Below are 12,634 nucleotides of genomic sequence, written 5' to 3' on the forward strand. Positions count from 1 at the left end.
AACAACTGATGCGTCTAGGTGTAATACATGTTGAACATTAACCCTTCACGACGACAGCTAGAGCAATACCAAAAGTTAATTTATACTTCCCTATATATATATATATATATATATATATATATGGAAAGACGAAAGGATGTGGGTTTTAAGGGAGAGGGTAAGGAGTCATTCCAATCCCGGGAGCGGAAAGACTTACCTTAGGGGGCAAAAAGGACAGGTATACACTCGGGGGCACACACACACACACACACACACACACACACACATACACACACACACACCCATCCGCACATACGCAGACACAAGCAGACATTTGTAAAGACAAAGAGTTTGGGCAACTGCCCAAACTCTTCGCCTTCACAAACGTCCGCCTGCATCCGTGCACGTGCGGATGGATATCTGTGTGTGTGCGCGAGTGCACACCCGTCCCTCCCTCCCCCCAAGGCAAGTTCCCTGGCTCCCGGAACCGGAACGACTCCCCCCCCCCCCTCCCCCAAAAACCCACATCCCCCCCCCCCCCCCCCAGATGAAGCAACAGTCTGCCGCGAAAGCCTGAACCCCGTGTGCATGCCTGTGCCCGTCAGTGCGTCCATCGACCTGCCAGCACTTCTGCCCGGCAAGTTTCATCATCATAATAAAAGGAAACATTCCACGTAGGAAAAATGTACCTAAAAACAAAGATGATGTGACTTACCAAATGAAAGTGCTGGCAGGTCGACAGACACACAAACGAACACAAACATACACACAAAATTCAAGCTTTCCCAACAAACTGTTGCCTCATCAGGAAAGAGGGAAGGAGAGGGAAAGACGAAAGGATGTGGGTTTTAAGGGAGAGGGTAAGGAGTCATTCCAGTCCCGGGAGCGGAAAGACTTAACTTAGGGGGAAAAAGGTACGGGTTATACGCGCGCGCGCGCGCACATATCCATCCACACATATCCATCCACACATATCCATCCACACATATCCATCCACACACATCCATCCACACATATCCATCCACACATATCCATATCCATCCACACATATCCAGACACAAGCAGACAACTGCAAAGGCAAAGAGTTTGGGCAGAGATGTCAGTAGAGGCGGAAGTAAAGAGGCAAAGATGTTGAAAGACAGGTGAACTATGAGTGGCGGCAACTTGAAATTAGTGGAGGTTGAGGCCTGGCGGATAATGAGAAGAGAGGATATACTGAAGGGCAAGTTCCCATCTCCGGAGTTCTGACAGGTTGGTGTTAGTGGGAAGTATCCAGATAACCCGGGCGGTGTAACACTGTGCCAAGATGTGCTGGCCGTGCACCAAGGCATGTTTAGCCACAGGGTGATCCTCATTACCAACAAACACTGTCTGCCTGTGTCCGTTCATGCGAATGGACAATTCGTTGCTGGTCATTCCCTCATAGAAAGCTTCACAGTGTAGGCAGGTCAGTTGGTAAATCACGTGGGTGCTTTCACACGTGGCTCTGCCTTTGATCGTGTACACCTTCCAGGTTACAGGACTGGAGTAGGTGGTGGTGGGAGGGTGCATGGGACAGGTTTTACACCGGGGGCAGTTGCAAGGGTAGGGAAGGTGGTTTGGGGATTTCATAGGGATGAACCAAGAGGTTACGAAGGTTAGGTGGACGGCGGGAAGACACTCTTTGTGGAGTGGAGAGGATTTCATGAAGGATGGATCTCATTTCAGGGCAGGATTTGAGGAAGTCGTATCCCTGCTGGAGAGCCACATTCAGAGTCTGATCCAGTCCCGGAAAGTATCCTGTCACAAGTGGGGCACTTTTGGGGTTCTTCTGTGGGAGGTTCTGGGTTTGAAGGGATGAGGAAGTGGCTCTGGTTATTTGCTTCTGTACCAGGTCGGGAGGGTAGTTGCGGGATGCGAAAGCTGTTTTCAGGTTGTTGGTGTAATGGTTCATGGATTCCGGACTGGAGCAGGTTTGTTTGCCACGAAGACCTAGGCTGTAGGGAAGGGACCGTTTGATGTGGAATGGGTGGCAGCTGTCATAATGGAGGTACTGTTGCTTGTTGGGTTTGATGTGGACAGACGTGTGAAGCTGGCCATTGGACAGATGGAGGTCAACGTCAAGGAAAGTGGCACGCAAACGGGTCTGTAACAGGCCCGTCACAGGAGAAGCGGGTGCAGTTGGTGTGTTAGCTGCTGTTGCCATGAACCCACACATGAGTACACGGGACAAAGCGAGAGCTGGTGGACTGAGTCAAAGTAGTGTCATGCGCATACTGCATCGTCACCGCTTTCACCCATTTCATGTGTCGCTACATCAGCAATTACATGGTGATGACTTTAATCGTTGAGTGCAATTCTGTCAATGGGCATTAACAGAGAATGCATTGCAGTTCTACCTGTTTACCGATGAAGCGGGTTTCACAAACCACAGGGCAGTGAATCTACGGAACATGAATTACTGCTCCGTGGACAATCCTCGCTGGCTCAGACAGGTAGAGCAACAGCGAGCGTGGACTGTAAATGTATGGTGCGGAATCATTGGCGACCACCTCATTGGTCCTCACTTCATTGCAGGAGTCCAAACAGCTGCAACATACATTGCATTTCTACAGAATGATCTGCCAACGTTGCTCGAAAATGTCCCACTGGAAAGGCGTTGACGTATGTGGTATCAGCATGATGGTGCACCTGCACATTCCGCAATTAACACTAGGCTGACCCTTGACAGGATGTTCGATGGGCGTTTCATAGGACGTGGAGGACGCATAAATTGGCCAGCCCGTTCTTCTGATCTTACACCTCTGGACTTCTTTCTGTGGGGTACGTTAAAGGGGAATGTGTACCGTGATGTGCCTAAAACGTATTGTGGCAGCCTGCGGCGACATTACACCAGATGTACTGCGGCGTGTACGACATTCATTACGCCAGAGATTGCAATTGTGTGCAGCAAATGATGGCCGCCACATTGAACATCTATTGGCCTGACATGTCGGGACACACTCTATTCCACTCCGTAATTGAAATTGGAAACCACGTGTGTACGTGTACCTCACCCCTCATGGTAATGTACATGTGCGTCAGTGAAAAAGACCAATAAAAAGGTGTTAGCATGTGGAAGTAATGTGCTGTTCCAGTCTCTTCTGTACCTAAGGTCCATCACCATTCCCTTTGGATCCCTAGGTAATTCGGTGCTCTCCGATACACACGGTCGAACAGCGGAGTGGTACTCAAGCGTCAACTTTAGGTTACAATATCTCCGGATGTAATTAACATTTTACAATGCAGCGAACGGCACTGATTACGTATTTGTTTATATGTTCAGATGTGCTAACAAAACTAATGGGGTTCCATTTAAAAAACGTAGGTTTGTGTTAAAAAACATACTTCCGTGCATTTTTTATGGTTTGTATTAACCAATGACACTAGCCCCTCTCCTCACGTTCGGTCTGTGGAATCTGTTCGTCAGTATTTGATGTGGTTTACGAAATATATCCAGCGGTAATGTTAGGTGACTCTCCCTGTATATATATGCCATTGCAAATTCTCAGTGGAATTGGGGTGAAGTTGGCTGCCTTTTCTTGAGTATTTCTTTAATGAACAAACGTGTGAATGTGGCAAGAATGTGACAATGAGTGCAGCAACAATGTTGCTTAGTGAGTGCAGTAACAAATTTGTGATCACATTTTTTTTGTCTTTAAACTTTATTTGTATGTTATTCTGACAACAGTATTAAATTTTAAATTATGCCCGATTTATTTTTCAAGTGTTAATAAAGCTAAGCTTTAGAATGGTTAATCACACAAGAGTTGTAAAGAATCCGCAATTGATAAATAACAGGTAACTGGTCGGCTTCACCCCCTAGTTGGGTGAAGTTGACACACAGTTCTTTGTTTTGACTTTTATGATCTGTTAAAGCAAAAGGTAATAGATGAAAAATGCTACTACTACAGCTCAATATCCATGCTTTGAAAGAAAACAAATTTTATTTTAATTTTGTTTTAGAAATATTTAAGTTTAAGCTCCAAAATCTGTCAACTTCATGCTATTTCATAGTAGCTGTGGCATTGCAAAGCAGTTAGTTAAGTCAGTGGTAAAAGTGAGTCATTGTTTATATCAGATTGTCAAGTTAAAATGGTACTTAAAAATTCGAGGTTCCCATTCAGAAAAAAAGGTGGAAACCATCAAATTAATGCTTTGCTCGTAACTCTGTAATTCATATTAACAGAATCTTCTGTCAGTTCTTGGTAGAACAATATTGTAGAACAAAAGCAAACTGGTGCTTTTCATTTATTATTATAGCTGTGTAATTATTTTCTTTCTTTTTTTTGTTCACTTTCTCCAGACATTTGTTGTCAGTACCAGCCAAAGATGCTGATGACCAAGACTTTAAGCCTCCTAAACATTTGTGTTAGGTGATAATGTGTAAATAACATGACTTCTTTGTTTCAAGACATAATTAGCTTGTCGTGGATTACCCAATAAATTTGCAATACAATAAAGCGTCTTTCAGAATAGTATTTAAATTTAGTGGATTCCATTTACCATATTCACTCGAATCTAAGCCGCACCAGAAAAATGAGACTCGAAATCAAGGGGAAAAAAAATTGCCGAATCTATGCCGCACCTGAAATTTGAGACTCTAAATTCAAGGGGAGAGAAAAGTTTTACGCCGCACCTCCAGATCGAAACAAAAGTTGGTCTATTGTAATATGAACACAATTTAGTTCGAATGAATGACGATACAGCTACAGTAGTTTGGTTCGAGACGTAAGCTTAGCAATTAAGCTTTACCAGGTAGCCATTGCTATGGGTCAGGTGCTCCGCCCGTATTTATACGGGTACCCTTCCTTTTTCACATGCTTCGTCTGGTTTGAATTGATTGCTTATTTTTCTTTGATCTGTTAAGAGCCGTTCTCTTTGTTATAGGTGTTTACGTCACTCTAAGCTGAAGATGCATTACTGTACTGTGTCATGCATTGTTTGTCGCATTCTGATAATGAGTGTTTACGGCCTGTCGCCGCTCGCGGCATGGCTTGCTTTTGTGCGAATGTGCACGCAACCGCAGCTTCTTCTTCTTCTTCTTCTTTTTTAAAAAAAAAAAAGAGAGAATATAAACATGACATGATATGTATATTCTTCCGCGTTTGCTGTTGTCTCACTCTAGTTTCGTAGTTTATCAGGCAGACAGGATTTAAATGAGATAGTAGCAAACAAAAGAATACGTGGAAAAATGTTTATGATTGTATTATTCTTATGGTGAAGAAAATACTGTATGTGATTCACAATTCATAAAAGTTCTTATTAGTAACCATCTCTTCTCACAGGTAGGAAAAATTCAGAACGTAGAGTTGGCCATATTGACAAACATGCCTAACAGTCTTGCCAGTCGGATTTTCGTAGTACATTGAAACGCTGCAACATTCGAAGAAGAACAATACGGAATTTGTATTTACTTCGATGGATAATTTAATTTATTTACTGACGCAGAGGTTTTGGCGCCAGTATTTACCTTTGTGCCTGCAAAGCATGCCTGTGTAGCGCTACATATATTCGACGGCAGAAGTTTGTTTTGGTGGCACCTACCAACATTTTTCAGAACTTCTGCTTAGTTTGCACTCGATTCTAAGCCGCAGGTGGTTTTTTGGATTACAAAAACCGGAAAAAAAGTGCGGCTCAGATTCGAGTAAATATGGTATATAAATAGAGGATTCTATTATGACTCTGTAGCCTCACATAAAAAAAAAAGTTTGCTTTGATATATTACTGCTGAGGCTCAAGCTTCATGTATGTTGTTACAGGTGGAATGGCTAGGGGAAAAGATGTTCAGGCTATAGAGGTTTGTGGGTGGTATGGCTTGGTCCCATGCTTAGATCATGGATATACCAAGAAACCTGAACCAAGAAAAGAGGGTTTAAGGTTGTGAATAACAAGGAAAGCTTCCTCTTATGTGGTCTGTAAACACATTGGTGGGTGAGGGATGATCCATGCCTGTGTCAGTGATTATTGTAAACCCCTGTGAACTGGAGGATGCCTGATAATATGTGGTATCCCAAGTATTAATTTCAGGGATAGTGATAGTTGGTGATTTGTTGAAGAGGTGCTAAGATGACTGGGCATGTTGAGCCTCCCTTATTGGGTAATGTTGCAGCAAAAGGACATAAAACCTCACACAGCACTGACATCCAGGAAGTACCTGTAGCCCAAAGAGAGAACTCCATGGTACACAGCATCACATGATCTCGTGCAGCAGTATATGTTCAGAATGAAATTGGATGCACTCTGCAGACTATACTACTTCCGTGTTTGGTGTTTTAAACTGCTCGGCACAGATTATTACAGGGCGTCTTAGATCAGAAATGATGGACTAATTTTACTGTGAACAGTGAGTTGTTTTACAGGGTGTATACACGGACAAGGAAAAAAAAAGTTCCCAGATTTTCCAGTTAAAAATAAGCTTTCTCTTGGGTGAAAATATAGTTTTTCCATGTCACGTGCAGTATACTTCTCATCGTAACTGAAAAACATAAAACTTATCAATTGTTTGAATGGTTGTGGTTTTATACACCAATGTAGAATTACTTGGCACTTTATAAAACGAAACTGGAGGAAAAAAACACGTTTTGGAAAGATGTTCGATGTGGAGCAACATATACGCTCCATATTTTGTATTACCAAAATATAGGCTCGAATTCCACCAAACACCGCAAGTTACTTGGCCGAAGCATTGAAATTTCATTTTCTTGGATACAGTGGGAAAATAATACGTAACCTTTCTTACGTGTTATTCCTGTTAGTTGTTTATTTCTACTCTGGTATTCTGACTTTATGGATTTTTCTAATAATTATAACAATGCTGATCATTTGCAACCCCGGTCAACCACACAAACAGCAATTGGCATTCCCCCGTTCAGCTTTATTCTGCTCAGCTCGTATAGCCCTGTCCCCTTTTGTCTGCAGGAAAGTTTATTTCTAGGTGCAATGGGCACCTGGCAGAGACAACATATACACTATGCATACATTCAAAAATCAAGTTATGATTCATTCAGAAATACACTTAGAATGTGTTCAAAAACCAACAGGGATGCGTTTCAAAATCATATGAACAATTGATAGACCGACGTGTGCTGTATTTTTTCCTCAAGAATATGAATTTGGTCTCCCCCCCCCCCCCCACCACTCCGAAATTGCCGCCCGGGGCAGATACCCCAGTTTGCCCCCACTCGCTAGATCAGGGCCTGTTGCGCATGTGTGAATCTGGCAGCTTAGGCGCGCCAGTAAAATTTAGCATCTGGCTGCTTGCTCCTATTGCTTATGCAGCTAACTGCCACACTTCTTTTGCCAAAAGTGGGAGAAGGTTCTATTCATACGCAACTCAACTGCATATGCGCATGAGTTCGCTCGCAACTGTTACAGTGAATCTATGGTAAACAGTTGTGATGTCAGGCTCATTGGAGGCAATTTGTTGTTATGAAGCATTGCATAGTCTTCATAAAGCCTTTGACACATTTTGCTGTTGGCAGACTCTTGTTTGAGCACTGAGTTTTGTTGCTGTATATGGCGCATTTCCTTGGCAACTTAAGTTTTATTTTTGGTTTTTTTCTTCTGTTGTACATGTTTTATTGCTGCAGTATTATTCTGCAGTAGTCAGATACAGTAATATCCTTTGTTAGAAGATTAGTTTTTACCAGTCAGTTACAAAATTTTACTGAAAACTAAAACAATGAAAAATTTTCCGGAATTCTGAAAAGTTCTCAGGTTTTTCCCTGTTTTCTCACAGATGAAAAAAAATTTCTGGATATTCCGGTGGTTCCGGGTCGTATACACGCTGTTCCACTGTGCAATAAGTATTGTGGACTGTTGGTTATAATTGTGATAGATGTAATCAGTACCCTTTTCTGCAATCTCAAATTTAACTCAATGACGAAATACTGTACTAAGTAGAACAAATTTTTGTGTAGAATGTGCCTCACATTTTTTATGGCATTTCCACTTTCAATGGCTGTATTGTATGTGAAATGGTATTGAAGTTATACAAATTTTTTTGTGCATTTTCAAGTTTCCCATTCTGATAACAAGGAGAAAATATAATTAATGTAAACTAAGTCTCTAAGTTTTGATAAAATTTGTGTAACAAAACTTGTACGGGTGCTATGCTGTAGAGTATGAAGGGCTGGACAACATCTTTGAAGTAAAATTTGGAGGGAAAATAATCTATTTTACTTGTGACAAACTATTAGGATTTGATTTTAGGCTGGCAAGATAGATTTACATAGTAACAATCTCAATCTTAGCTACATTCTTAGGGGATATGGGAGCAGGTTGTGGACATGGGGCAAATATAGGATGATGATTGCTTGTTGTAGTGAGGTAGAAGTGACAGTTGGAAGGTGGCATCACATGTCTTGTTAAAGGTCAGATGTGTTCCATGCTTATCGTCTTTATCACACATGTATAATTTTTGGCCCACTTCTGGAAGTTGTGGCACTACTGCTTATACACATGAGAAAGACAGTGTGCAATTCTTGGCAGCCAGTAAGTAGCTTTTTCTACTGAAAACAGTGTTAGTGGTGACTCTCAAGAGGGAGAATTTTATTCCATCGGATGTGGTGTGGAAAACAGATTACTTCCTAGTGTACAAATCATCTAACTGGGAAGAATTGTGTGGGTCCTAACTTGAAGCTCTGCTACTACATTATTTTATGCCTGATCAATTATAAATGCACTATGTGATCAAAAGTATCCGGACACCCCCTAAAATATATGTTGTTCATGTTAAGTGCATTGTGCTGCCACCTACTGCCAGGTACTCCATATCAGTGACCTCAGTAGTCATTAGACGTCATGAAAAAGCAGAATGAGATGCTCCGCAGAACTGGAGGACTTCAAACGTGGTCAAGTTATTGGGTGTCACTTCTGTCATGCATCTGTACGCGAGATTTCTACACTCCTAAATATCCCTAGGTCCACTGTTTCCGATATGATAGTGAAGTGGAAATGTGAAGGGACATGTACAGCAGAAAAGCATACAGGCCGATCTCGTCTATTGACTGACAGAAACTGCCAACTGTTGAAGAGGGTTGTAATGTGTAGTAGGCAGATTGAACAGTGGAAAAACTTTGTGTGGAGTGACGAACCACAGTATACAATGTGGTGATCCGATGGCAGGGTGTGGGTATGGCAAATGCCCGGTGAACATTATTTGTCATCGTTGGGTATTGCCAACAGCAAAATTTGGAGGCGATGGTGTTATGGTGTGGTCATGGTTTTTCATGGAGGGGGCTTGCACCCCTTGTTGTTTCGCATGGCACTATCACAGCACAGGCCTACACTGATGTTTTAAGCACCTTCTTGTTCCCACTGTTGAAGAATAATTTGAGGATGGTGATTGCATCTTTCAACACAGTCGAACACCTGTTCATAATGGACAGCCTGTGGGGGAGTCGTTACATGACAATAACATCCCTGTAATGTGCTGGCCTGCACAGAGTCCTGACCTGAATCTATAGAACACGTTTGGGATGTTTTGGGAAGACCAACTTCATGCCAGCCCTCACCGGCTGACATCTTTACCTCTCGTCAGTGCAGCACTCTGTGAAGAATGGGTTGCCATTCCCCAAGAAACCTTCCAGCACCTGGTTGAACATATGCCTGCGAGAGTGGAAGCTGTCATCAAGGCTAAGGGTGTGCCACACCATACAGAATTCCAGCATTACCAATGGAGGGCACCACAAACTTGTAAGTTGTTTTCAGCCAGGTGTCCAGATAGTTTTGCTCACATAGTGCATTTCCATAACTACTTAAACTTTCAGGAGAAGATATGTAAACAATTCTGTGGCACAGCCAACAGTACCCTATTGTTTCTATGTTATCCAACGCAAAACAACCCCCACCCCCAAAACCAAACCACTTACACCCTTGATTAAACATTGCTCGTACGTCAATCTCTCTCTTAAATGACTCTGTTGATAACCATTACCCCCAGACTTTACCTGTCTCAAGGTTATTCCACCAGCACTTGTGACTTTCTTAACTCAAAACATAAAATGAAATCATCTCTCTATAATATCCTTCCCAAACCACACTGTCTTACCTATCACCTTCCTACCCTTCAAAATATCGTTGTCAAACATTTTTACCAGGTTACCATCACTAACTGAAAATACTTATCTCCCTGTAAATCATATTCCGTGCACTCACTTATGGCCACATACTCTTATACAATGTGCCCAACTTCCATTAGCACCGCCTCCCCTCCTCCTTTATATACTTAGTCTGTGCCACATATCAAGCTCTCACAACAAACTCCATTTCAAAATATAATATTTAACAAATACTGATACAAACATTCTTTGTGTTCTCATTTACTATCAGAAACATGTTTGCATGAAGTCTTATTGGGCTGGGATTGGCTAATAGAATCATAGAAAGCAAGCACCATTTTGATTTGGTAGTGTGCAGTTAATGCCGTATTTGGAAGATTCCATATTTCTTCTTGGGTATTATTAAAATATACAGTTTAATTGATGTACTGCATTAAATGTCTCCTCTAAACATATCAATTTGTAAAAGTTTGTGCAATGGTTTTGGGAAATTTGGTGTTGGCAGATCAAAATATTATGTGTATTGTAAGTCGACGTCACTTAATTGTGGATTCATTATTATGGCAAAAGGAATTTTCGGTGATGATAATGAACACATTTTGAAAAACGTGAAGAGACTAATACAGGGTGTATACGACCCGCGAGATTTGGGAAAAACCAGGGAATTATTTAGAATTTCGAGAATTTTTTTGTTTTGTTTTAGTTTTCAGTTAAATTTTTGTAATTTTGACTGGTAAGAAACAATACTCCAACAAAGGATATTACTGTATCCCACTACTGCAGAATAATATTGCAGCAATAAAACATGAACGAGAGAAAGAAAAATGAAAATAAAACTTAAGTTGCAAAGGAAATGCACCATACACAACAACAAAACACAGTGCTCGTACAAGCATCTGCCAACAGCAAAATGTGTCAAAGGCTTTAGGAAGACCGTGCAATGCTTCATAACAACAAATTGCCTCGATAAACGTGACGTCACAACCGTTTACATTATACGGTTCAAATGGCTCTAAGCACTATGGGACTTAACATATGAGGTCATCAGTCCCCTAGACTAAAACTATGTAAACCAACTAACCTAAGGACATCACACACATCCATGCCCGAAGCAGGATTCGAACTTGCGACGGTAGCAGCCACGTGGTTCTGGACTGAAATGCCTAGAACCGCTCGGCCACAGTGGCCGGCTTACATTAGATTCATTTGAGCAGTTGCAAGCGGACTCATGCACATGTGCAGTTGAGTTACACATGTGCAGTACCTTCTCCCATCTCTGGCTACAGAACTGTGGCTGTTAGCTGTATAATCAGTAGCAGCAAGATGCTACCCAGGTAAACTTTTAGTGGCGCGCGCGAGCTGGCAGTTTCAGTGGGGGCAAACCAGGGTATCTGCCCCGTTCGGCAAGACTTCATATTCTTGAGAAAAAGCCTTGTTTCACAAAGGGCCTAGTATCCAGCGCACGTTGGTCTATCGGTTTTTCATCTGATTTTGAAATGTGTCACAGTTGGTTTTTGAACATTTGTGAACATATTCTAAGTTTATTTCTGAATGGATCATAAGTTGATTTTTAAATGCATGTATAGTGTATGTCATGTCTCTGTCAGGGGAATCCTGTTGCATCTAGAAATAAAATTTCCTGCAGACAGAAGGAGACGGGGGGACTATACGAGCTGAGCGGAATAAAGCCGAATAGGTGAATGTCAATCGCTGTTTGTTTAGGTGATTGATTGGTTTTGCGAATGATCAGCGTTGTTATAATTAGCAGCAAAATCCATAGATTCAGACTACCAGAGTGGAAATAAAACAAGTAACAGGAATAACAAGTAAGAAAGATTACATATTACCTTCTCGGATACGCATATCAGTCTTGGGGTACTCTTTGTATTAACAGCTTTTTCTGTATTAGACGACGACATTTCTTTTTTCTCGTGTGGCAAAACGTTTGATGGGGTAACAGATCCTTTCGCAGAAAGGAAAGGACACCATGTAAAGCTGTAGCAAGGTTAGAGAGAGAAAAATGCTAGGACTTACGGATTGAAGAAATGTGTACGTCTTGCTCGTCATTTGTCCTCATATTTAAGTTTATGTTACTCAAAAAAAAAAACTAATTATCTAATAGGTAATAAAGAGTGCAAATTTTCTGAACAGTTATTGTTCTCTGGGTTACAAATAATCCCATCCAATGTTAATTGCGAGGGGTGGGGGTTGGTGTCTTTTTTTTTTGGGGGGGGGGGGGGGGGGCTGGATGTCAGACAGGCCGACTGTGAGCAGGAGAGACGCCACAGAACATTTTAATTGCCACTGTCCTGAATATAGTTTGATGGCATCCATTACCAAATGTTATGGCTTTGAATTCAACAGAGCGAAATACAATGACGTGCGATAGAAGAATGCTGTGTGAAGAGGCGTGGCACTGCACTTTGGCGCACTAAAGACCAAATAATATGTCTTACATTTCCTTGAACATATGTTTTGTATATCAGACACTGCAAAAAAGATGTGCGCTACAAAATGAACATATTTTTGAAAAGTAAATTTTTTCAAATTTTTGGCGTCGTACCTCAAACGCC

At 41.7% G+C, this 12,634-nt stretch overlaps 1 protein-coding gene across 1 annotated transcript in view; it reads left to right on the plus strand.

Moving 5' to 3' along the window:
- The window catches only part of LOC126183265 (structural maintenance of chromosomes protein 4-like), a 251,337-nt gene that overhangs the window by 201,175 nt on the left and 37,528 nt on the right, over positions 1-12,634 (plus strand). The window lies entirely within an intron of this gene.

The sequence above is a fragment of the Schistocerca cancellata genome, chromosome 4, assembly GCF_023864275.1.
Source record: "Schistocerca cancellata isolate TAMUIC-IGC-003103 chromosome 4, iqSchCanc2.1, whole genome shotgun sequence".
NCBI lineage: Eukaryota > Metazoa > Arthropoda > Insecta > Orthoptera > Acrididae > Schistocerca > Schistocerca cancellata.